Below are 27,006 nucleotides of genomic sequence, written 5' to 3'. Positions count from 1 at the left end.
AACACTCTTCTTGTAGAATTTGCTAGTGGATGTTTGGAGCGATTTGAGTCCTATGCTGGAAAACGAAATATCTTCCCATAAAAACTAGACAGAAGCATTCTTAGAAACTTCTTTGTGATGAGTGCATTCAACTCACAGACTTGAACCTTCATTTTGAAAGAGCAGTTTTGAAACACTCTTTTTGTAGAATCTGCCAGTGGATATTCTGAGCGTTTTGAGGCCTTTGCTGGGAAATGAAATAGCTTCACCTGAAAACTACACAGAAGCATTCTCAGAAACTTGTTTTTGATGTGTGCATTCAACTCATAGAGTTAAACCTGCCTTTTGATAGAGCAGTTTGGAAACAGCCTTTTTTTAAAATCTGCAAGTGGATATTTGGAGCGATTTGAAGCCTATGCTGCAAAAGGAAATATCTTCACAGAAACCCTAGACAGAAGCATTCTCAGGAACTTTTGTGTGATGAGTGCATTCAACTCACGGACTTGAACCTTCCTTCTGATAGAACAGTTATGAAACACTCCTTTTGTAGAATCTGCAAGTGTTTATTTGGAGCACTTTGAGGCCTAGGAGGGAAAAGGAAATATCTTCACATTAAAAACGAGACAGAAGCATTCTTAGAAACTTCTGTGTGATCAGTGCATTCAACTCACACACTTGAAATTTCCTTTTGATAGAGCAGTTTTGAAACACTCTTTTAGTAGCATCTGTAAGTGGATATTTGGAGGGCTTTTATGCCAATGCTGGAAAACTAAATATTATCACATAAAAACTAGGCAGAAGCATTTTCAGAAACTTCTTCGTGATGAGTGCATTCAACTCACAAAGTTGAACATTCCTTTTGATAGAACAGTTTTGAAACACTCCTTTTGTAGGATCTGCAACTGTTTATTTGGAGCGCCTTGAGGCCTATGTTGGAAAAGGAAATATCTTCACTTAAAAACCAGACAGAAGCATTCTCAGAGACTTCCCTGTGCTTTCTGCATTCATCCCACATAGTTGAACCTTCCTTTTGATAGAACAGTTTTGAAAATCTCTTTTCGTACAATCTGCAAGTTGACATTTGGAACGCTTTGAGGCCTATGCTGGAAAAGGAAATATCTTCACATAAAAACTAGATAGAAGCATTCTCAGAAACTTCTTTGTGATGTGCGCATTCAACTCGCAGAGTTGAAGCTTCCTTTCGATATAGCTGTTTTGAAACACTCTTTCAGTAGAATCTGCAAGTGGATATTCAGAGGGCTAAGAGGCCAACACTGGAAAAGGAAATATCTTCACATAAAAACTATACGGAAGCATTCTCAGGAACTTCCCTGTGCTTTCTGCATTCAAGTCACAGAGAGGAACCTTCCTTTTGAAAGCGCAGTTTTGAAATACTCTTTTTGTAGAATTTGGTAGTGGATGTTTGGAGCGATTTGAGGCCTATGCTGGAAAACGAAATATCTTCCCATAGAAACTAGATAGAAGCATTCTCAGAAACTTATTTGTGCTGTGTGCATTCAACTCACAGAGTTGAACCTGCCTTTTGATAGAGTAGTTTGGAGACAGCCTTTTTGTAAAATCTGCAAGTGGATATTTGGAGCGATTTGAGAACTCTGGTGCAAAAGAAATATCTCCACATAAACCCTAGAAAGAAGCATTCTCAGAAACTTCTTTGTCATTTGGGGATGGAAGTCAAAGGGTTGAACCTTCCCTTTAATAGAGCAGTTTTGCAACACTCTTGTTGCGGAAACTGCAAGTGGTTATTTGGTGCGATTGTGGCATCCAGTGGAAAATGAAATACATTCAGATGAAAACTAGATAGAACCGTTCTCAGAAACTCCTTTATGATGTGTGCATTCTACTCACAGAGTTGAACCTTCGTTTTGATAGAACAGTTTTGAAACACTCTTTTTGTGGAGTCTGCAAGTGGATATTTGGAGCGCTTTGAAGCCTATGCTGGAAAGGGAAACATCTTCACATAAAAACTAGATAGAAGCATTCTCAGAAACTTCTTTGAGATGTGCGCATTCAACTCACAGAGTTGAAGCTTCCTTTTGATATAGTTGTCTTGAAACACTCTTTCAGGAGCATCTGCATGGGGATATTTGGAGTGCTAAGAGGCCAACACTGGAAAAGGAAATATCTTGACATAAAAACTAGAAGGAAGCATTCTCAGAAACTTCCCTATGCTTTATGCATTCAAGTCACAGAGCGGAACCTTCCTTTTGAAAGCACAGTTTTGAAACACTCTTTTTGTGGAACTTGCTAGTGGATGTTTGAAGCGATTTGAGGCCTATGCTGGAAAACGAAATAGCTTCCCATAAAAACTAGAGAGAAGCATTCTCAGAAAGTTCTTTGTGATAAGTGCATTCAACTCACAGACTTGAACCTTCATTTTGAAAGAGCAATTTGAAACACTCTTTTTGTAGAATCTGCAAGTGGATATTTTGAGCGTTTTGAGGCCTTTGCTGGGAAATGAAATATCTTCACCTGAAAAGTAAACAGAAGCATTCTCAGAAATTTCTTTGTGATGTGTGCATTCAACTCACAGAGTTGAACCTGCCTTTTCCTAGAGCAGTTTGGGAACAGCGTTTTTGTAAAATCTGCAAGTGGATATTTGGAGCGATTTGAGGCCTATGCTGCAAAAGGAAATATCTTCACAGAAACCCTAGTCAGAAGCATGCTCAGGAACTTCTGTGTGATGAGTAGATTCAACGCACGGACTTGAACCTTCGTTTTGATAGAACAGTTTTGAAACACTGCTTTTGTAGAATCTGCAAGTGTTTATTTGGAGCGCTTTGAGGCCTATGTGGGAAAGGGAAATATCTTCACATGAAAACTAGACAGAAGCATTCTCAGAGACTTCCCTTTGCTTTCTGCATTCAACCCACATAGCTGAACCTTCCTTTTGATAGAACAGTTTTGGAAATCTCTTTTCATAGAATTTGGAAGTCAACATTTGGAACGCTTTGAGGCCTATGCTGGAAAAGGAAATATCTTCACATAAAAACTAGGCAGAAGCATTCTCAGAAACTTCTTGGTGATGTGCGCATTCAACTCACAGAGTTGAAGCTTTCTTTTGATATAGCTGTTTTGAAACACTCTTTCAGTAGAATCTGCAAGTGGATATTTGGAGTGCTAAGAGGCCAACACTAGAAAAGGAAATATCTTCACATAAAAACTAGACGGAAGTATTATCAGAAACTTCCCTGGCATTATGCATTCAAGTCACAGAGAGGAACCATCCTTTTGAAAGCGCAGTTTTGAAACACTCTTTTTGTTGAATTTGCTAGTAAATGTTTGGAGCGATTTGAGGCCTATGCTGGAAAACGAAATATCTTCCCTTAAAAACTAGACAGAAGCATTCTCAGAAACTTCTTTGTGAATTGTGCATTCAACTCACAGAATTGAACCTGCGTTTTGATAGAGTAGTTTGGAAACAGCCTTTTTGAAATTCTGCAAGTGGATAATTTGAGCGATATGAGACCTATGTTGCAAAAGGAAATATCTCCACATAAACCCTAGACAGAAGCATTCTCAGAAACTTCTTTGTCATTTGGGGATTGAACTCATAGAGTTGAACCTTTCTTTTCATAGAGCAGTGCTGCAACACTCTTGTTGTGGAAACTGCAAGTGGATATTTGGTGTGATTGCGGCATCTAGTGGAAAAGGAAATACATTCAGGTGAAATCTAGATAGAACCATTCTCAGAAACTTCTTTGTAATATGTGCATCCTACTCACAGTGTTGAACCTTCCTTTTGATAGAACAGTTTTGAAACACTCTTTTTGTGGAGTCTGCAAGTGGATATTTGGAGCGATTTGGAGTGTATGCTGGAAAAGGAAACATCTTCACATAAAAACTAGATAGAAGAATTCTCAGAAACTTCTTTGGATGTGCGCATTCAACTCACAGATTTCAAGCTTCCTTTTGATATAGCTGTTTTGAAACACTCTTTCAGTAGAATCTGCAAGTGGATATTTGGAGGGCTAAGAGGCCAGCACTGGAAAAGGAAAAATCTTCACATAAAAACTAGACGGAAGCATTCTTAGAAACATCCCTGTGCTGTATGCATTCAAGTCACTGAGAGGAACCTTCCTTTTGAAAGCGGAGTTTTGAAACACTCTTTTTGTAGTATTTTCTAGTGTGTGTTTGGAGCGATTTAAGGCCTATGCTGGAAAACGAAATATCTTCCCATAAAAACTAGACAGAAGCATTCTCAGAACCTTCTGTGTGATGAGTGCATTCAACTCACACCCTTGAACTTTCCTTTTGATAGAGCAGTTTTGAAACACTCTTTAGGTAGCATCTGAAAGTCCATATTTGGAGGGATCTTATGGCAATTATGGAAAACGAAATATCATCACATAAAAACTAGGCAGAAGCATTATCAGAAACTTCTTCATGCTGAGTGCATTCAACTCACAGAGTTGAAAGTTCCTTTCGATAGAACAGTTTGAAACACTCCTTTTGCAGGATCTGCAAATGTTTATTTTTAGAGCTTTGAGGCCTATGTTTGAAAAGGAAATGTCTTCCCATAAAAACTACACAGAAGCATTGTCAGGAACTTCTTTGTGATGAGCACATTCAACTCACACACTTGAACCTTCATTTTGAAAGAGCAGTTGTGAAACACTCTTTTTGTAGAATCTGCAAGTGGATATTATGAGCGATTTGAGGCCTTTGCTGTGAAATGAAATATCTTCACCTGAAAACTACACAGAAGCATTCTCAGAAACTTCTTTGTGATGTGTGCATTCAACTCACAGAGTTGAACCTGCCTTTTGATAGAGCAGTTTGGAAACAGCCTTTTGTAAATTCTGCAAGTGGATATTTGGAGTGATTTGAGGCCTATGCTGCAAAAGGAAATATCTTCACAGAAACCCTAGACAGAAGCATTCTCAGGAACTTCTGTGTGATGAGTGCATTCAACTCACGGACTTGAACCTTCCTTTTGATAGAACAGTTTTGAAACACTCCTTTTGTAGGTTCTGCAAGTGTTTATTTGGAGCTCTTTGAGGCCTATGATGGAAAAGGATATATCTTCACATAAAAACGAGATAGAAGCATTCTCAGAACCTTCTGTGTGATGAGTGCATGCAACTCACACAGTTGAACTTTCCTTTTGATAGAGCAGTTTTGAAACACTCTTTTAGTAGCATCTGTAAGTCGATATTTGGAGGGCTCTTATGCCAATGCTGGAAAACGTAATATCATCACATAAAAACTAGGCAGAAGCATTATCAGAAACTTCTTCATGATGAGTGCATTCAACTCCCAGAGTTGAACGTTCCTTTCGATAGAACAGTTTGAAACACTCCTTTTGTAGGATCTGCAAATGTTTATTTGGAGCGCTTTGAGGCCTATGTTGGAAAAGGAAATATCTTCACATAAAAACTAGATAGAAGTATTCTCAGAATCTTCCCTGTGCTTTCTGCATTCAACCCACATAGTTGAACCTTCCTTTTGGTAGAACAGTTTTGAAAATCTCTTTTCGTAGAATCTGCAAGTCAACATTTGGAACGCTTTGAGGCCTATGCTGGAAAAGGAAATATCTTCACATAAAAACTAGATAGAAGCATACTCAGAATCATCTTTGTGATGTGCGCATTCAACACACAGAGTTCAAGCTTCCTTTTGATATAGCTGTTTTGAAACACTCTTTCAGTAGAATCTGCAAGTGGATATTTGGAGTGCTAAGATGTCAACACTGGAAAAGGAAGTATCTTCACATAAAAACTAGACAGAAACATTCTTAGAAACTTCTTAGTGAAGAGTTCATTCAACTCACAGAGTTGAACGTTCCTTTTGATAGAACAGTTTTGAAATACTCCTTTTGTAGGATCTGCAACTGTTTATTTGGAGGGCTTTGAGGACTATGTTGGAAAATGAAATATCTTCACAGAAAAACTAGACAGAAGCATTCTCAGAAACTTCCCTGTGCTTTCTGCATTCAACCCTCATAGTTGAACATTCCTTTTGATAGAACAGTTTTGAAAATCTCTTTTCGTAGAATCTGCAAGTCGACATTTGGAACGCTTTGAGGTCTACGCCTGAAAAGGAAATATCTTTACATAAAAACTAGATAGAAGCATTCTCAGAAACTTCCCTGTGCTTTATGCATTCAAGTCACAGAAAGGAACCTTCCTTTTGAAAGCACAGTTCTGAAACACTCTTTTTGTAGTATTTGCTACTGGAAGTTTTGAGGAATGTGAGGTCTATGCTGGAAAACGAAATATCTTCCCATAAAAACTAGACAGAAGCATTCTCAGAAACTTCTTTGTGATGAGTGCATTCAACTCACAAACTTTAACATTCCTTTTGAAATAGCAGTTTTGAAAACACTCTTTTTGTAGAATCTGCAAGTGGATATTTTGAGCATTTTAATGCCTTTGCTGGGAAATGAAATATCTTCACCTGAAAACTAGACAGAAGCATTCTCAGAAACTTCTTTGTGATGTGCGCATTCAACTGATGGAGTTGAAGCTTCCTTTTGAAATAGCTGTTTTGAAACACTCTTTCAGTAGGATCTGCAACTGTATATATGGAGTGTTAAGAGGCCAACACTGGAAAAGGAAATATCTTCACATAGAAACTAGATGGAAGCATTCTCAGAAACTTCCCTGTACTTTTTGCATTCAAGTCACAGAGAGGAAGCTTCCTTTTGAAAGCGCAGTTTTGAAACACTCCTTTTCCAACATAGGCCTCAAAGAGCTCTAAATAAACACTTGCAGATTCTACAAAAAGAGTGTAGAGTGGATTGGAGATTCCAATCCGTTCCATTCCATTGCATTGTACTCACAGAGTTGAACCTTCCCTTTGATAGAACAGTTTAGAAACACTCTTTTTGAAAAATCTGCAAGTGTTTATTTGAAGCGCTTTGATTCCTATGTTTGAAAAGGAAATATCTTCCCATGAAAACTAGACCGAAGCATTCTCAGAAACTTCTTTGTGACGAGTGCATTCTACTCACAGAGTTGAACCTTCCTTTGATAGAACACTTTTGAAACACTCTTTTTGTAGAATCTGCAATGGGATATTTGAGCGCTTTGATGCCTATGTTGGAAAAGGAAATTTCTTCCCATAATAACTAGACTGAAGCATTCTCAAAAACTTCTTTGTGATGAGTGCATTCTTCTCACAGAGTTGAACCTTCCTTTTGACAGAACAGTTTTGAAACACTGTTTTTGGAGATTCCGCAAGTGTTTATTTGGAGCGCTTTGAGGCCTATGCTGGAAAAGGAATTATCTTCACATAAATACTAGACAGAAGCATTCTCAGAAACTTTTTCTGATGTGCACATTCTACTCACCGTGTTGAACCTTCCTTTTGGTAGAGCAGTTTTGAAACACTCTTTTTCTAGAATATGCAAGAGGATATTTGGAGTGTTAGGGGGCCCACACTGGAAAAGGAAATATCTTCCCATAAAAACTAGACAGAAGCATTCTCAGAAACTTCTTTGTGATGAGTGCATTCAACTTACAGACTTTAACTTTCCTTTTGAAAGAGCAGTTTTGAAACACTCTTTTTGTAGAATCTGCAGGTGGATATTTTGTGTGCTTTGAGGCCTAAGCAGCAAAAGGAAATATCTTCAGGTAAAAACTAGACAGAAACATTCTCCAAAATCTCTTTGTGGTGTGTGCATTCAAAAAACAAAGTAGGACCTTCCTTTTGATAGTGCAGTTTTGAAACACCCTTTTTGTAGAATCTGCAAGTCGATATTTGGAGAGATTTGAGGCCTATGCTGAAAAAGGGGATATCTTCACCTAAAAACTAGATAGAAGCATTCTCAGAAACTTCTCTGTGCTTTATGCGTTCAACATACAGACTTGAAACTTCCTTCTGAAAGAGCAGATTTGAAACACTGTTTTTGTAGAGACTGCAAGTGGATATTTGGAGTGCTTTGAGGCCTATGCTGGAAAAAGAAATATCCTCACATAAAAACTAGACAAAAGCATTCTCTGAAACTTGTTATGATGAATGCATTCAGCTCACAGAGTTGAACCTTCCTTTTGAAGGAACAGTTTCGAAACACCCTTTTTGTAGAATCTGCAAGTGGATATTTGGAGAGATTTGAGGCCTATGCTGGAAAAGGGGATATCTTCACATAAAAACTAGATGGAAGCATTGTCAGACACTTCTCTGTGACGAGTGCATTCAACTCACAGAGTTCAACCTTCCTTTTTGTAGAACAGTTATTAAACACTCTCTTTGTAGAATCTACAAGGGATCATTTGGAGCATATTGAGGCCTATGCTGGGAAAAGAAGTATCTTCCCATAAAAAAATAAGCAGAATCATTCTGAGATACTTTTTTGTGATGAGTGCATTCGACTCACAGACTTGAAACTTCTTTTTGATAGAGCAGTTTTGAAACACTCTTTTTGTAGAATCTGCAAGTGGATATTTGGAGCACTTTGAGGCCTATGATGGAAAAGGAAATATCTTCACATAAAACTAGACAGAAGCATTCACAGAAATTTCTGTGTGATGAGTGCATTCAATTCAAAGAGTTGAACGTTCCTTTTGATAGAACAGTTTGGAAACACTCTTTTTGTCAAATCTGCAAGTGGATATTTGGAGCGCTTTGAGGCCTATGCTGGAAAAGAAAATATCTTCACATAAAAACAAGACGGAAGCATTCTCAGACACTTCTCTGTAATGTGTGCATTCAACTCACAGATTTCAACCTTCCTTTTGATAGAACAGTTTAGAATCACTCTCTTTGTAGAATCTACAAGAGATTATTTGGAGTGCATTGAGGCCTATGCTGGAAAAGGAAGTATCTTCCCATAAAAACTAAGTAGAACCATTCTCAGAAACATTTTTGTGATGAGTGCATTCAACTCACAGACTTGAACATTCCTTTTGATAGAACAGTTTGGAAACACTCTTTTTGTCAAATCTGCAAGTGATATTTGGAGAGCTTTGAGGCCTATTCTGGAAAAGAAAATATCTTCACATAAAAACAAGATGGAAGCATTCTCAGAAACTTCTCTGTAATGAGTGCATTCAACTCACAGAGTTCAACCTTCCTTTTGGTAGAACAGTTTAGAATCACTCTCTTTGTAGAATCTACAAGAGATTATTTGGAGTGCATTGAGGCCTATGCTGGAAAAGGAAGTATCTTCCCATAAAAACTAAGCAGAATCATTCTCAGAAACATTTTTGTGATGAGTGCATTCAACTCACAGACTTGAACATTCCTTTTGATAGAACAATTTGGAAACACTCTTTTTGTCAAATCTGCAAGTGATATTTGGAGCGCTTTGAGGCCTATTCTGGAAAAGAAAATATCTTCACATAAAAACAAGATGGAAGCATTCTCAGACACTTCTCTGTAATGAGTGCATTCAACTCACAGAGTTCAACCTTCCTTTTGGTAGAACAGTTTTGAATCACTCTCTTTGTAGAATCTACAAGAGATTATTTGGAGTGCATTGAGGCCTATGCTGGAAAAGGAAGTATCTTCCCATAAAAACTAAGCGGAATCATTCTCAGAAACATTTTTGTGATGAGTGCATTGAACTCACAGACTTGAACATTCCTTTTGATAGGGCAGTTTTTAAACACTCTTTGTGTAGATTCTGCAAGTGGGTATTTCGAGCACTTTGAGGTCAAAGATGGAAAAGGAAATATCTTCATATAAAAACTAGACTTAAGCATTCACAGAAATTACTTTGGGATGAGTGCATTCAACTCAAAGAGTTGAACCTTCCTTTTGATAGAACAGTTTTGAAACACTTTTTTTGTAGAATCTGCAAGTGGATATTTGGAGCAATTTGAGGCCTATGCTGGAAAAGGAAATATCTTCACATAAAAACTAGACAGAAGCATTCTCAGAAATTTCTTTGTGATGAGTGCATTCAACTCACAGGTTTGAACTTGCCTTTTGATAGAACAGTTTTGAAGCACTCTGTTTGTAGAGTTTGCAAGTGGATATTTGGAGAGATTTGTGGCCTGTGCTGCATAAAGGGAATATCTTAACTTAAGAACTAGACAGAAGCATTCTCAGAGACTTCCCTTAGCTTTATGCATTCAAATCACAGGCTTGAACCTTCCTTTTGATAGAGCAGTTTTGAACCACTCTTTTTGTAGAATCTGCAAGTGGATATTTGGAGCGATTTGAGGCCTATGATGAAAAAGGAAATATCTTCACCTAAAAACTAGACAGAAACATTCTCAGAAACTTCTGTGGGATGAGTACATTCAACCAACAGAGTTGAACCCTCCTTCTGATAGACTAGTTTTGAAACACACTTTTTGTAGAATCTGCAATTGGATGTTTGGAGGGCATTGAGGCCTATGCTGGAAAAGAAAATATCTTCACCTAAAAACTAGACAGAAGCATTCTCAGAAACTTATTTGTGATGAGTGCATTCAACTCACAGGGTTGAAACTTCCTTTTGATAGAACAATTCTGACACAATCTTCTTGTAGAATCTGCAAGTGGATATTTGGATCGCTTGAGGCCTATGATGGAGTAAGAAATAATTTCACATAAAAACTATGTTGAAGCTTTCTCAAAAACATCTTTGTGATGTGTGCCTTCAACTCACAGAATTGAAACTTCCTTTTGATAAAGCAGTTTTGGAACACCATATTGTAGAATCTGCAAGTGGATAGATTTAGCACTTTGAGGCCTAGCCTGGAAAAGGGTATATCTTCACATAAAACCCGGACAGAAGCATTCTCAGAAACTTCCCTGTGCTTTATGAATTCAGTTCACAGACTTGAAACTTCCTTTTGATAGAACAGTTTGGAAACACACTTTTTGTAGAACCTGGAAATGGATATTTGGAGCACTTTGAGGCCTATGCAGGAAAAGGAAATACCATCACATAAAAACTAGACAGAAGTATTCTCAGAAACTTCTTTGTGATGTGTGCATTCAACTCACAGAGTTGAACCCTGCTTTTGAAAGAGCAGTTATGAGACACCCTTTTTGTAGGATCTGCAGGTAGATATTTTTGGCGCTTTGAGGCCAGTGCTGGAAAAGGAAATATGTATACATAAAAACTAGACAGAGGCATTCTCAGAAACTTCTCTGTGTTTTATGATTTCAACTCACAGATTTGAACCTTCCTTTTGATAGCGCAGTTTTGAAACACTCTTTTTGTAGAATCTGCAAGTGGATTTTTGGAGCCCTTTGAGGACTATGCTGCAAAAAGAAACATCTTCATATAAAAATTGGACAGAGGCCTTCTCAGAAACTACTTTTTGATGAATGCATTCAGCTCACAGGTTTGAACCTTCCTTTTGATAGAACAGTTGTGAAACACTCTTTTACTGGTATCTGAAAGTGGATATTAGGAGCTCTTTGAAGCTTATGATGGAAAAGGAAATATCTTCACATAAAACCTAGACGGAAGTATTCTCAGAAACTTCATTGTGATAAGTGAGTTCAACTCACAGAGTTGAACCAACTTTTTGATTGAACAGTTTTGAAACACTCTTTTTGTAGAATCTGCAAGTGGATATTTAGAATGCTTTGAGGCCTATGCTCGAAAAGGAAATTTCTTCATGTAAATACTAGACAGAAGCATGCTCAGAAACTTCTTTGTGATGAGTGCATTGTACTCACAGACTTTATATTTCCTTTTGATAGAGCAGTTTTGAAACAGTCTTTTTGTAGAATATGCAAGTGTATATTTGGTGCGATTTGAGGGCTAAGCTGGAAAAGGAAATATCTTCACATAAAAACTGGACAGAAGAATTCTCCGTATCTTCTTTGTGATGTGTGCATTAAACTAACAGAGTAGAACCTTCCTTTTGATAGAGCAGTTTTGAAACACCCTTTTTGTAGAATCTGCAAGTGGATATTTGGAGCGATTTGAGGCCTATGGTGAGAAAGGGGATATCTTCGCATAAAAACTAGTTAGAAGCATTCTCAGAAACTTCCCTGTGCCTTACACATTCAACTCACAGACTTAAAACTTCCTTTTGAAAGAGCAGATTTGATACACTGTTTTTGTAGAAACTGCAAGTGGATATTTGGAGTGCTTTGAGGCCTATGCAGGAAAAGGAAATATCCCCACATAAAAAGTAGACAAAAGCATTCTCCGAAACTTCTTTGTGATGAATGCATTCACCTCACAGAGTTGAACCTTCACTTTGATGGAACAGTTCTGAAACACTCTTTTTGTAGAATCTGCAAGTGGATATTTGGAGCGCTTTGAGGCCTATGCTGGAAAAGGAAATATCTTCACATAATAACTAGACGGAAGCATTCACAGAAACTTCTCTGTGATGAGTGCATTCAACTCACAGAGTTCAACCTTCCTTTTGGTAGAACAGTTATGAAACACTCTCTTTGTAGAATCTACAAGAGATTATTTGGAGCTCATTGAGGCCTATGCTGGAAAAGAAAGTATCTTCCCATGAAAACTAAGCAGAATCATCCTCAGAAATATTTTTGTGATGAGTGCATTCAACTCACAGACTTGAACCTTCCTTTTGATAGAGTAGTTTTGAAACACTCGTTTTGTAGAATCTGCAAGTGGATATTTGGAGCGCTTTGAGGTCTATGCTGGAAAAGGGAATATCTTCACATCAAAACTAGACAGAAGCATTCTCAGAAATTTCTGTGTGATGAGTGCATTCAACTCACAGGGTTGAACTTTCCTTTTGATAGAATAGTTTTGTAACATTCTTTTTGTAGAATCTGCAAGTGGGTATTTTGAGCGATTTGAGGCCTATGCTGCAAAAAGAGAAATCTTCACATAAAAGCTAGACAGAAGCATTCCCTGAAACTTCCCAGTGCTTCATGCATTCAACTCACAGACTTGAACCTTCCTTTCGATAGAGCAGTTTTGAAACACTCTTTTTTTAGAATCTGCAATTGGATATTTGGAGCGATTTGAGGCCTATGATGAAAAAGGGAATATCTTCACCTAAAAACTAGACAGAAGCATTCTCAGAAACTTCTTTGTGATGAGTGCTTTCAACCCATAGAGTTGAAACTTCCTTTTTTTAGAACTGTTTTGTAACACTCTCTTTGTGGAATCTGAATATGGATACTTCGTGTGCTTTGAGGCCTATGCTGGAAATGGAAATATGTTCTCATAAAAACTAAGCAGAATCATACTCACAAAGTTCTTAGTGATGAGTGCATTCAACTCAAAGACTTAAACCTTCCTTTTGATATAGCAGTTTTGACACACTCTTTTTGTAGAATCTGCAAGTGGATATTTGGAGCGCTATGAGGCCTACACTGTAAAAGGAAATATCTTCACATAAAAACTATACAGAAGCATTCTCAGAAACATCTCTATGATGAGCGCATTGTACTCACAGGCTTGAACTTTCTTTTTGATAGAGCAGTTTTGAAAAACTCCTTTTGTAGAATGTGCAAGTGGATACTTGGTGTGCTTTGAAGCCTAATCTGGAAAAGGAAATATCTTCACATAAAAACTAGACAGAAGCATTCTCTGAAACTTCTTTGTGATTCATGCATTCATCTAACGGACTAGAAACTTCCTTTTGATAAAGCAGTTTTGAAACACACTTTTTGTAGAATCTGCAAGTGGATATTTGGAGCGATTTGAGGCCTGTGGTGTAAAAGGGAATATCTTCACATAAAAACTAGACGGAAGCATTCTCAGAAACTTCAGTGTGCTTTATGCATTCTACTCACAGACTTAAACCTTCCTTTTGAAAGAGCAGATTTGAAAAACTCTTTTTGTAGAAATTGCAAGTGGATATTTGGAGCACTTTGAGGCCTATGCTGGAAAAGGATATATCCTCACAGAAAAACTAGACAAAAGCATTCTCCAAAACTTCCTTGTGATGAATGCATTCAGCTTACAGAGTTGAACCTTCCTTTTGATAGAACAGTTTTGAAACACTCTTTTTGTAGAATCTGCAAGTGGATATATGGAGTGCTTTGAGACCTATGCTGGAAAAGGAAATATCTTCACATAAAAATTAGACAGAAGCATTCTCAGACCCTTCTCTGTGATGAGTGAATTCAACTCACAAAGTTCAACCTTCCTTTTCGTAGAACAGTTTTGAATCACTCTCTTGTAGAATCTACAATAGATTATTTGGAGCACATTGAGACCTATGATGGAAAAGGGAATATCTTCCCATAAAAAGTAGGCAGAATCATTCTCAGAAACATTTTTTGTGATGAATGCATTCAGCTAACGGAGTTGAACCTTCCTTTTGATAGAACAGTTTTGAAACACTCTTTTTGTAGAATCTGCAAGTGGATATTTGGAGTGCTTTGAGACCTATGCTGGAAAAGGAAATATCTTCACATAAAAATTAGACAGAAGCATTCTCAGACACTTCTCTGTGATGAGTGCATTCAACTCACTGTGTTCAGCCTTCCTTTTGGTAGAACAGTTTTGAATCACTCTCTTTGTAGAATCTACAATAGATTATTTAGAGTGCATAGAGGCCTATGATGGAAAAGGGAATATCTTCCCGTAAAAACTAAGCAGAATCATTCTCAGAAACAATTCTGTGATGAGTGCATTCAACTCAGAGGCTTGAACATTCCTTTTGATAGAGCAGTTTTGAAACACTCTTTTTATAGAATCTACAAGTGGATATTTGGAGCAATTTGAGGCCTATGCTGGAAAAGGGAATATCTTCACATAAAAACTAGACAGAAGCATTCTCAGAAATTTCTTTTTTTTTTTTTCTTTTATTATTATTATTATTATTATTATTATTATACTTTAGGTTTTATGGTACATGTGCGCAATGTGCAGGTAAGTTACATATGTATACATGTGCCATGCTGGTGCGCTGCACCCACCAAATCGTCATCTAGCATTAGGTATATCTCCCAATGCTATCCCTCCCCCCTCCCCCCACCCCACAACAGTCCCCAGAGTGTGATGTTCCCCTTCCTGTGTCCATGTGTTCTCATTGTTCAATTCCCACCTATGAGTGAGAATATGTGGTGTTTGGTTTTTTGTTCTTGCGATAGTTTACTGAGAATGATGATTTCCAATTTCATCCATGTCCCTACAAAGGACGTGAACTCATCATTTTTTATGGCTGCATAGTATTCCATGGTGTATATGTGCCACATTTTCTTAATCCAGTCTATCATTGTTGGACATTTGGGTTGGTTCCAAGTCTTTGCTATTGTGAATAATGCCGCAATAAACATACGTGTGCATGTGTCTTTATAGCAGCATGATTTATAGTCCTTTGGGTATATACCCAGTAATGGGATGGCTGGGTCGAATGGAATTTCTAGTTCTAGATCCCTGAGGAATAGCCACACTGACTTCCACAAGGGTTCAACTAGTTTACAGTCCCACCAACAGTGTATAAGTGTTCCTATTTCTCCACATCCTCTCCAGCACCTGTTGTTTCCTGACTTTTTAATGATTGCCATTCTAACTGGTGTGAGATGGTATCTCATTGTGGTTTTGATTTGCATTTCTCTGATGGCCAGTGATGGTGAGCATTTTTTCATGTGTTTTTTGGCTGCATAAATGTCTTCTTTTGAGAAGTGTCTGTTCATGTCCTTTGCCCACTTTTTGATGGGGTTGTTTGTTTTCTTCTTGTAAATTTGTTGGAGTTCATTGTAGATTCTGGATATTAGCCCTTTGTCAGATGAGTAGGTTGCGAAAATTTTCTCCCATTTTGTAGGTTGCCTGTTCACTCTGATGGTAGTTTCTTTTGCTGTGCAGAATCTCTTGAGTTTAAATGGATAATCAATAGCTTACCAACCAAAAAAAGTCCAGGTCCAGATGGATTCACAGCCGAATTCTACCAGAGGTACAAGGAGGAGCTGGTACCATTCCTTCTGAAACTATTCCAATCAATAGAAAAAGAGGGAATCCTCCCTAACTCATTTTATGAGGCCAGCATCATCCTGATACCAAAGCCTGGCAGAGACACAACAAAAAAAGAGAATTTTAGACCAATATCCTTGATGAACATTGATGCAAAAATCCTCAATAAAATACTGGCAAACAGAATCCAGCAGCACATCAAAAAGCTTATCCACCATGATCAAGTGGGCTTCATCCCTGGGATGCAAGGCTGGTTCAATATACGCAAATCAATAAACGTAATCCAGCATATAAACAGAACGAAAGACAAAAACCACATGATTATCTCAATAGATGCAGAAAAGGCCTTTGACAAAATTCAACAACCCTTCATGCTAAAAACTCTCAATAAATTAGGAATTGATGGGACGTATCTCAAAATAATAAGAGCTATTTATGACAAACCCACAGCCAATATCATACTGAATGGGCAAAAACTGGAAGCATTCCCTTTGAAAACTGGCACAAGACAGGGATGCCCTCTCTCACCACTTCTATTCAACATAGTGTTGGAAGTTCTGGCCAGGGCAATTAGGCAGGAGAAGGAAATCAAGGGTATTCAATTAGGAAAAGAGGAAGTCAAATTGTCCCTGTTTGCAGATGACATGATAGTATATCTAGAAAACCCCATTGTCTCAGCCCAAAATCTCCTTAAGCTGATAAGCAACTTCAGCAAAGTCTCAGGATACAAAATCAATGTGCAAAAATCACAAGCATTCTTATACATCAATAACAGACAAACAGAGAGCCAAATCATGAGTGAACTCCCATTCACAATTGCTTCAAAGAGAATAAAATACCTAGGAATCCAACTTACAAGGGATGTGAAAGACCTCTTCAAGGAGAACTACAAACCACTGCTCAAGGAAATAAAAGAGGATACAAACAAATGGAAGAACATTCCATGCTCATGGGTAGGAAGAATCAATATCATGAAAATGGCCATCCTTCCCAAGGTAATTTACAGATTCAATGCCATCCCCATCAAGCTACCAATGACTTTCTTCACAGAATTGGAAAAAACTACTTTAAAGTTCATATGGAACCAAAAAAGAGCCCGCATCGCCAAGTCAATCCTAAGCCAAAAGAACAAAGCTGGAGGCATCACGCTACCTGACTTCAAACTATACTACAAGGCTACAGTAACCAAAACAGCATGGTACTGGTACCAAAACAGAGATATAGATCAATGGAACAGAACAGAGCCGTCAGAAATAATGCCACATATCTACAAGTATCTGATCTTTGACAAACCTGACAAAAACAAGAAATGGGGAAAGGATTCCCTATTTAATAAATGGTGCTGGGAAAACTGGCTAGCCATATGTAGAAAGCTGAAACTGGATCCCTTCCTTACACCTTATACAAAAATCAATTCAAGATGGATTAAAGATTTAAATGTTAGACCTAAAACCATAAAAACCCTAGAAGAAAACCTAGGCATTACCATTCAGGACATAGGCATGGGCAAGGACTTCATGTCTAAAACACCAAAAGCAATGGCAACAAAAGCCAAAATTGACAAATGGGATCTAATTAAACTCAAGAAATTTCTTTGTGATGAGTGCATTCAACTAACAGGGTAGAACTTTCCTTTTGAAAGAACAGTTTTGAAACACTCTGTTTGTAGAATTTGCAAGTGGATATTTGGAGCGATTTGAGGCCTATTCTGCAAAAAGGGAATATCTGAACATAAGAACTAGACAGAAGCATTCTCAGAGACTTCCTTGTGCCTTATGCATTCAATTCACAGGCTTGAACCTTCCTTTTGATAGAGCAGTTTTGAAACATCCTTTTTGTAGACTCTGCAAGTGGATATTTGGAGCGATTTGAGGCCTATGGTGAAAAAGGGGATATCTTCACATAAAAACTAGATAGAAGCATTCTCAGAAACTTCCCTGTGGTTTATGCAGTCAACTCACAGACTTGAAACTTCCTTTTCAAAGAGCAGATTTTAAACACTCTTTTTGTAGCATCTGCAAGTGGATATTTGGAGTGCTTTGAGGCCTATGCTGGAAAAGGAAATATCCTCACATAAAAACTAGACAAAAGCATTCTCTGAAACTTCTTTGGGATGAATGCATTCAGCTCACAGAGTTGAACCTTTCCTTTGATGGAACAGTTTTGAAACACTCTTTTTTTAGAATATGCAAGTGGATATTTGGAGCGCTTTGGGGCCCATGGTGGAAAAGGAAATATCTTCACATAATACCTAGATGGAAGGATTCTCAGAAACTTCTCTGTGATGAGTCAGTTATGAAACACTCTCTTTGAAGAATCTACAAGAGATTATTTGGAGCTCATTGAGGCCTATGCTGGAAAAAGGAATATCTTCATATAAAAACTAGACAGAAGCATTCTGAGAAACTTCCCTGCACTTTGTGCATTCAACTCACACTCTTGAACCTTCTTTTTGAAAGAGCAGATTTGAAACACTCTTTTTGTAGAAACTGCAAGTGCATATTTGGAGCGCTTTGTGGCCTATGATGGAAAAGGAAATATCCTCACAGAAAAATTAGACAAAAGCATTCTCAGAAATTTCTTTGTGATGTGTGCATTTAACTCACCGAGTTGAACTTTCCTTTTGACGGAACAGTTTTGAAACAGTCTTTTTGTAGTATCTGCAAGTGGATATTTGGAGCATTTTGAGGTCTATGCTGGAAAAGGAAATATCTTCATATAAAAACTAGACAGAAGAATTCTCAGAAATTTCTTTGTGATGAGTGCCTTCAACTCATAGGGTTGAACTTTCATTTTGATAGAACAGTTTTGAAACACTCTGTTTGTAGAATTTGCAAGTGTATATTTGGAGCGATTTGAGGCCTATGCTGCAAAAAGGGAATATCTGAACATAAGAACTAGACAGAAGCATTCTCAGAGACTTCCCTGTGCTTTATGCATTCAGCTCACACTCTGGAAACTTCCTTTTGATAGAGCAGTTTTGAAACACTCTTTTTGTAGAATCTGCAATTGGATATTTGGAGCGATTTGAGGCCTATGATGAAAAAGGAAATAGCTTCACCTAAAAACTAGACAGAAACATTCTCAGAAACTTCTGTGGGATGAGTGCATTCAACCAACAGAGTTGAAACTTCCTTTTGACAGACTAGTTTTGAAACACACTTTTTATAGAATCTGCAAGTGGATGTTTGGAGGGCTTTGAGGCCTATGCTAGAAAAGGAAATATCTTCACCTAAAAACTAGACAGAAGCATTCTCAGAAACTACTTTGTGATGATTGCATCCAACTCACAGGGTTGAAACTTCCTTTTGATAGAACAGTTTGGAAACAATCTTTTTGTGGAATCTGCAAGTGGATATTTGGAGCGCTTGAGGCCTATGCTGCAGTAAGAAATAACTTCACATAAAAACTATATTGAAGCATTCTGAAAAACATCTTTGTGATGTGTGTCTTCAACTCACAGACTTGAAACTGCCTTTTGATAAAGCAGTTTTGAAACACCATTTTGTAGAATCTGCAGTTGGATAATTTTAGCACTTTGAGTCCTAGGCTGGAAAAGGGAATATCTTCACATAAAAACTGGACAGAAGCATACTCAGAAACTTCCCTGTGCTTTAGGAATTCAACACACAGACTTGAACCTTCCTTTTGATTGAGCAGTTTTGAAACACTGTTTTTGTAGTAACTGCAAGTGGATATTCGGAGCGCTTTGAGGCCTATGCTGGAAAAGGAAATACCTTCATAAAAAAACAAGATAGAAGCATTCTCAGAAACCTCTTTGTGATGTGTGTATTCAATTCACAGAGTTGAACCTTCCTTTTGATAGAGCAGTTATGAAACACGCTTTTTTTAGAATCTGCACGTGGATATTTTTGAATGTTTGAGGCTAGTGCTGGAAAAGGGAATATCTACACATAAAAACTAGACAGAAGAATTCTCAGAAGCTTCTCTGTGCTTTATGATTTCAACTCACAGAGTAGAACCTTCCTTTTGATAGAGAAGTTTTGAAACACACTTTTTATAGAATCTGCATGTGGACATTTGGAGCGATTTGAGGCCTATGCTGGAAAAAGGAATATCTTCATATAAAAACCAGATAGAAGAATTCTGATAAACTTCCCTGTGCTTTGTGCATTCAACTCACACTCTTGAACCTTCTTTTTGAAAGAGCAGATTTGAACCACTCTTTTTGTAGAAACTGCAAGTGCATATTTGGAGCGCTTTGAGGCCTATGATGGAAAAGGAAATATCCTCACAGAAAAATTAGACAAAAGCATTCTCAGAAATTTCTTTGTGATGAGTGCATTTAACTCACCGAGTTGAACTTTCCTTTTGATAGAACAGTTTTGAAACAGTCTTTTTGTAGAATCTGCAAGTGGATATTTGGAGCATTTTGAGGTCTATGCTGGAAAAGGAAATATCTTCACATAAAAACGAGACCGAAGCATTTTCAGAAATTTCTTTGTGATGAGTGCCTTCAACTCACAGGGTTGAACTTTCCTTTTGATAGAAGAGTTTTGAAACACTCTTTTTGTAGAATCTGCAAGTGCATATTCGGAGCGATTTGAGGCCTATGCTGCAAAAACGGAATATCTTCACATGAAAACTAGACAGAAGCATTCTCAGAAACTTCGCCATGCTTTATGCATTCAACTCACAGACTTGAACCTTCCTTTTGATTGAGCAGTTTTGAAGCACTCTTTTTGTAGTATCTGCAAGTGGATATTTGAAGAGATTTGAGACCTATGATGAAAAAGGAAATATCTTCACCTAAAAACTAGACAGAAGCATTCTCAGAAACTGCTTTGTGATGAGTGCATTGAACTCACAGAGTTGAAACTTCTTTTTGATAGAACAGTTTTGTAACACTCCTTTTGTAGAATCTGCAAGTGGATATTTGGAGTGTTTTTACGCCAATGCTGTAAAAGGAAATATCTTCACATAAAAACTAGACAGAAGCATTCTCAGAAACTTCTCTGTGATGAGTGCATTCAATTCACAGAAGTGAACCTTCCTTTTGATAGAACGGTTTTGAAACACTCCCTTTATAGAATCTGAAAGTGGATACTCGGTGCGCTTTGAGGCCTATGCTGTAAATGGAAATATGTTCTCATAAAAACTAAGCAGAAGCATTCTCACAAAGTTCTTATTGATGAGTGAATTCAACTCACAAACCTAAACCTTCCTTTTGATAGAGCAGATTTGACGCACTCTTTTTGTAGAATCTGCAAGTGGATATTTGGAGGCTATGAGGCCTAAACTGGAAAAGGAAATATTTTCACCTAAAAACTATACAGAAGCATTCTCAGAAACCTCTCTATGATGAGTGCATTGTACTCACACACTTGAACCTTCCTTTTGGCAGAGAAGTTTTGAAACACACTTTTTGTAGATCCGCAAGTGGATATTTTGTGGGCTTTGAGGCCTAAGTTGGAAAAGGAAATATCTTCAGATAAAAACTAGAAAGAAGCATTCTCTGAAACTTCTTTGTGATGCGTGCATTAATCTAACAGAGCAGAATGTTCCCTTTGATAGCGCAGTTTTGAAACACCCTTTTTGTAGAATCTGCCAGGGGATATTTGGAGCGATTTGAGGCCTATGCTGTAAAAGGGAATATCTTCACATAAAAACTAGACGGAAGCATTCTCAGAACCTTCCCTGTGCTTTATGCATTCAACTCACAGACTTGAACTTTCCTTTTGAAAGAGCAGATTTAAAACACTCTTTTTGTAGAAACTGCAAGTGGATATTTGGAGTGCTTTGAAAAACTGGACAGAGGCCTTCTCCGAAACTACTTTGAGATGAATGCATTCAGCTCACAATGTTGAAACTTCCTTTTGATAGAACAATTGTGAAACACTATTTTTGTAGAATCTGAAACTGGATATTTGGAGCTCTTTGAGGCTTACAATGGAAAAGGAAATATATACACATGAAATCTACATGGAAGTGTTCTCAGAAACTTCTTTGTGATGAGTGCATTCAATTCACAGAGTTGAACCATCCGTTTGATTGAAGAGTTTTGAAACACTCTTTTCGTAGAATCTGTAAGTGGATATTTGGAAGGCTTTGAGGCCTATGCTCGAAAAGGAAATATCTTCATATAAAAACTAGACGGAAGCATCCTCAGAGACTTCTTTGTGATGACTGCATTAAACTAAGAGAGTAGAATCTTCCTTTTGATAGAGCAGTTTTGAAACACCCTTTTTATAGAATCCGCAAGTAGACATTTGGAGAGATTTGAGGCTTATGCTGGAAAAAGGAATATCTTCACATAAAAACTAGACAGAAGCATTCTGAGAAACTTCCCTGCACTTTATGCATTCAACTCATAGGCTTCAACCTTCCTTTTGAAAGAGCAGATTTGAAACACTCCTTCTGTAGTATCTGCAAGTGTATATTTGGAGGGCTTTGAAGCCTATGCTGGAAAAGGAAATATCCTCACGTAAAAACTAGACAAAAACATTCTCAGAAACTTCTTTGTGATGAGTGCATTCAACTCACAGAGTTGAACTTTCCTTTTGATAGAACAGTTTTGAAACACTCTTTTTGTAGAATCTGCAAGTGAATATTTGAGCGCTTTGAGGCCTATGCTGGAAAAGGAAATATCTTCACATAAAAACTAGACGGAAGCATTCTCAGACACTTCTCTGTGATGATTGCATTCAACTCACAGAGTTCAACATAACTTTACATAGAACAGTTTTGAAGCACTCTCCTTGTAGAGTCTACAAGAGATTATTTGGAATGCTTTGAGGCCTGTGCTGGAAAAGGAAATATCTTCCCATAAAAACTAAGCAGAACCGTTATCAGAAACATTTTGTGATGACTGCCTTCACCTCATGGACTTGAACCTTCATTTTGAAAGAGCAGTTTTGAAACACTCTTTTTGTAGGATCTGCAATTGGATATTTGGAGCACTTTGAGGCCAATGCTGGAAAAGGGAATATCTTCACAAGAAGAGTAACAGAAGCATTCTCAGAAATTTCTTTGTGATGTGTGCATTCAATTCCAAGAGTTGAATCTTCCTTTTGATAGAGCAGCTTTGAAACACTCTTTTTGTAGGATCTGCAAGTGGATATTTGGAACGATTTGAGGCCTATGCTGCAAAAAGGGAAAATCTTCACATAAAAACTAGATAGAAGCATTCTCAGAAATGTCTTTGTGATGACTGCATTCAACCCACAGAGCTGAACTTTCCTTTTGATAGATCAGTTAAAAACACTCTTTTTGTAGAATCTGCAATTGGATAATTGGAGTGATTTGAGGCCAATGCTGCAAAAAAAGAATATCTTCACATAAAAACTAGACAGAAGCATTCTCAGAAACTTCCCTGTGCTTTATGCGTTCATCACACAGATTTGGACCTTTCTTTTGATAGAGAAGTTTTGAAATTCTCTTTTTGTAGAATCTGCAAGTGAATATTTGGAGCTCAATGAGGCTTATGCTGGAAAAGGAAATACCTTCACATAAAAACTAAACAGAAGAATTCTCAGAAAATTCTTTGTGATGTGTGCATTCAATTCACAGAGTTGAGCAGTATTTTTGATGGAGCAGTTTTGAAACACCCTTTTTTCAGAATCTGCAAGTGGATATTTTGAGCGCTTTGAGGCCTATGCTGGAAAAGAAAATATCTTCACATAAAAACTAGACTGAAGCATTCTTAGAAACTTCTTAGCGATGAGTGCATTCAACTCACGGATTTGAACCTTCGTTTTGATTAAGCGGTTTTGAAGCACACCTTTTGTAATATCTGCAGGTGGATATTTGGAGTGCTTTGAGGCCTACACTGGAAAAAGGAATATCTTCACATAAGAACTTGACAGAAGCATTCTGAGAAACTTCCCTGTGCTTTATGCATTCAAATCAAAGAGTTGAACCTTCCCTTTGATAGCACAGGTTTGAAACACTCTTTTTGTAGAATCTACAGTTGGATATTTTGAGCGCTTTGAGGTCTATCCTGGAAAAGGAAATAACTTCACATAAAAACTAGATTGAAGCATTCTCAGAAACTTCTTTGTAATGTGAGCATTCAACTCACAGAGTCAAAACTTCCTTTTGACAGAGCAGTTTTGAAACATCCTTTTTGTAGAAATTGCAAGTGGATATTTGTAGCCCTTTGAGGCCTATGCTGGAAAAGGAAATATCTTCACATAAAAACCAGACAGAAGCATTCTCAGAAACTTCTTTGTGATGATTGCATTGAACTCACTGAGATGAAACTTTCTTTTGATAGGACAGTTTTGAAACACTCTTTTTGTAGAATCTACAAGTGGATATTTGGAGCCCTTTGAGGCCTACCCTGGAAAAGGAAATATCTTCACATAAAAACAAGACAGAAGCTCTATCAGAAACTTCTTTTTGATGAGTGCATTCAACTCACAGAGTTGAACCTTCCTTTTGATAGAATGGTTTTGAACCACTCTTTTTGTAGAATCTGCAAGTGGATATTTGGAGTGCTTTGAGGCCAATAATGGAAAAGGAAATTTCTTCACATAAAAAACTAGACAGAAGCATTCTCATAAACTTCTCTCTGATGAGTGCATTGAACTCCCTCAGTTGAAATTTTCTTTTGATAGAAAAGTTTTGAAACACTCTTTTTGTAGAATCTACGATTGGATATTTGGAGCGCTATGAGGCCTATGCTGGAAAATGAAATGTCTTCACATAAAAGTTATACAGAAGAATTCTCAGAAACTTCTTTGTGATGAGTGCATTCAACTCACAGAGTTGAACTTTCCTTTTGATAGAGCAGTTTTGAAAAACTCTTTTGGTAGAATCTGAAGGTGGATATTTGGAGCGCTATGAGGCCTATGCTATAAAAGAAAATATCTTAACATAAAAACTAGACAGAAGCATTCTCAGAAACTTCTTTGTGATGTGTGCATTCAACTCACAGAATTGAACCTCCCTTTTGATAGAGCAGTTTTGAAACACCCTTTTTGTACAGTCTGCAAGTGGATATTTGGAACGCTTTGAGGTCTATGCGGGAAAAGGAAATATCTTCACATAAAAACTAGACAGAAGCATTCTCAGAAAGAATGCATTAAACTGACAGAGTTGAAGCTTCCTTTTGATAGAACACTTTGGAAACACTCTCATTGTAGAATCTGCAAGTGGATACTTGGAGCGCTTTGGAGCCTATGCTGGAAAAGGAAATATCTTCACGCAAAAACTAGACAGAAACATTCTCAGAAACTGCTTTGTGATGAGTGCATTCAACTCGCAGAGTTGAACCTTCTTTTTGATAGGACAGTTTTGAAACAGTCTTTTTGTTCAATCTGTAAGTTTATATTTGGAACGCTTTGAAACCTATGATAGAAAAAGAAATATTGTCACATAAAAACTAGACAGATGCATTCTCAGAAAGCTCCCTGTGATGAGTGCATTCAACTCACAGAGTTGAACCTTCCTATTGATAGAAGGGATTTGAAACACACTTTTTGTAGGATCAGCAATTTATATTTGGAGGTCTTTGCGGCCTATGCTAGAAAAGAAAGTATCTTCACACAGAAACTAGACAGAAGCATTGTCAGAGACTTCTTTGTGATGAGTGCATTCAACTTACACAGTTGAACCTTCCTTTTCTTAGAAGTGTTTTGAAACACTCTTTTTGTAGAATCTACATGTGGATATTTGGAGCGCATTAAGGCCTATGATGGAAAAGGAAATATCTTCACATAAAAACTAGAAAGAAGATTTCCAAGGAACTTCTCTGTAATTATTGTATTCAACTCACAGATTGAGCCTTCCTTTTGATTGAGCAGCTTCGGAACACCATTTTTGTAGAATCTTCAAATGGATATTTGGAGGAATTTGAGGCCTGTGCTGGAAAAGGAAATATATTCACATAAAAACTAAACAGAAGCATTCTCAGAAACCTCTTTGTGATGTGTGCATTCAACTCACAGAGTTGAACCATACTTTTGATAGAGCAGTTTGGAAACACCCTTTTGTAGAATCTGCAAGTGGATATTTGGAGCGCTTTCGGGCCTATGCTGGAAAAGGAAACATCTTCACATAAAAACTAGACAGAAGCTTTCTCAGAAACATCTTTGTGATGAGTGCATTCAGCTAACATAGTTGAACCTTCCGTTTGATATAGCAGTTTTGAAATACCATTTTTGTGGAATCTGCAACTGAATATTTGGAGCACTTTGAGGCCTATGCTGGAATAGGAAATATCTTCACATAAAAACTAGAGAGAATCATTCTCAGAAACTTCACTGTGCTTCATGCATTCAACTTAGAGACTTGAAATTTCCTTTTAATAGAGCAGTTTTGAAACAGTCTTTTTGTAGGATCTGCAAGTGGATATTTGGAGCGCTTTGAGGCCTATTTTGGAAACGGAAATATCTTCACACAAAAAATTGACGGAAGCATTCTAAGAAACTTCTTTGTGATGAGTGAATTCAAATCACAGGCTTAAACCATCCTTTTGATAGAGCAGTTTTCAAACACTCTTTTTGTAGAATCTGCAAGTGGATATTTGGAGTGCTTTGAGGTCTATGCTGGAAAAGGAAATATCTTCACATAAAAAATAGACAAAAGGATTTTTAGAATTTTCTTTGTGATGAGTACATTCAACTCAAAAGTTGCACTGTCCTTTTGATAGAACGGTTTTGAAATACTCTTTTTGTAGAATCTGTAAGTAAATATTTGCAGCGCTTTGAGGCCTATCTTGCAAAAGGAAATATCTTCACATAAACACTAGACAGAGGCATTCTCAGAAAGTTTTTGTGATGTGCGCATTCAACTCACAGAATTCCATCTTCCTTTGATAGAACAGTTTTGAAACACTCTTTTTGTAGAATCTGCAAGTTGATATTGGAGCGCTTTGAGGCCTGTGATGGAAAAGGAAATAACTTCACATAAAAACTTGATTGAAGCATTCTCAGAAACTACTTTGGGATGTGTTCATTCAACTTACTGGCTTGAACCTTCCTTTTGATAGAGGAGTTTTGAAACACTCTTTTTGTAGAATCTGCAAGTGGATATTTGGAAAATTTTGGGGCTTATGATGGAAAAGGAAATACCTTCTCATAAAAACTAGACAGAAGAATTCTCAGAAACTTCTCTGTGACTACTGCATTCAACTCATAGAGTCGAACCTTCCTTTTGACAGAACAGTTTTGAAACACTCTTTTGAACACTCTGCAAGTGGATATTTGGAGTGCTGTGAGGCCTACGCTGGAAAGGGAAATATTTTCAAATAAAAACTAAGCAGAAGCATTCTCAGAAACTTCTTTATGATGAGTGCATTCAAC

This window comes from Pongo pygmaeus, chromosome 23, assembly GCF_028885625.2.
Source record: "Pongo pygmaeus isolate AG05252 chromosome 23, NHGRI_mPonPyg2-v2.0_pri, whole genome shotgun sequence".
Lineage (NCBI taxonomy): Eukaryota > Metazoa > Chordata > Mammalia > Primates > Hominidae > Pongo > Pongo pygmaeus.
Note: the sequence above shows the minus strand (reverse complement) of the source record.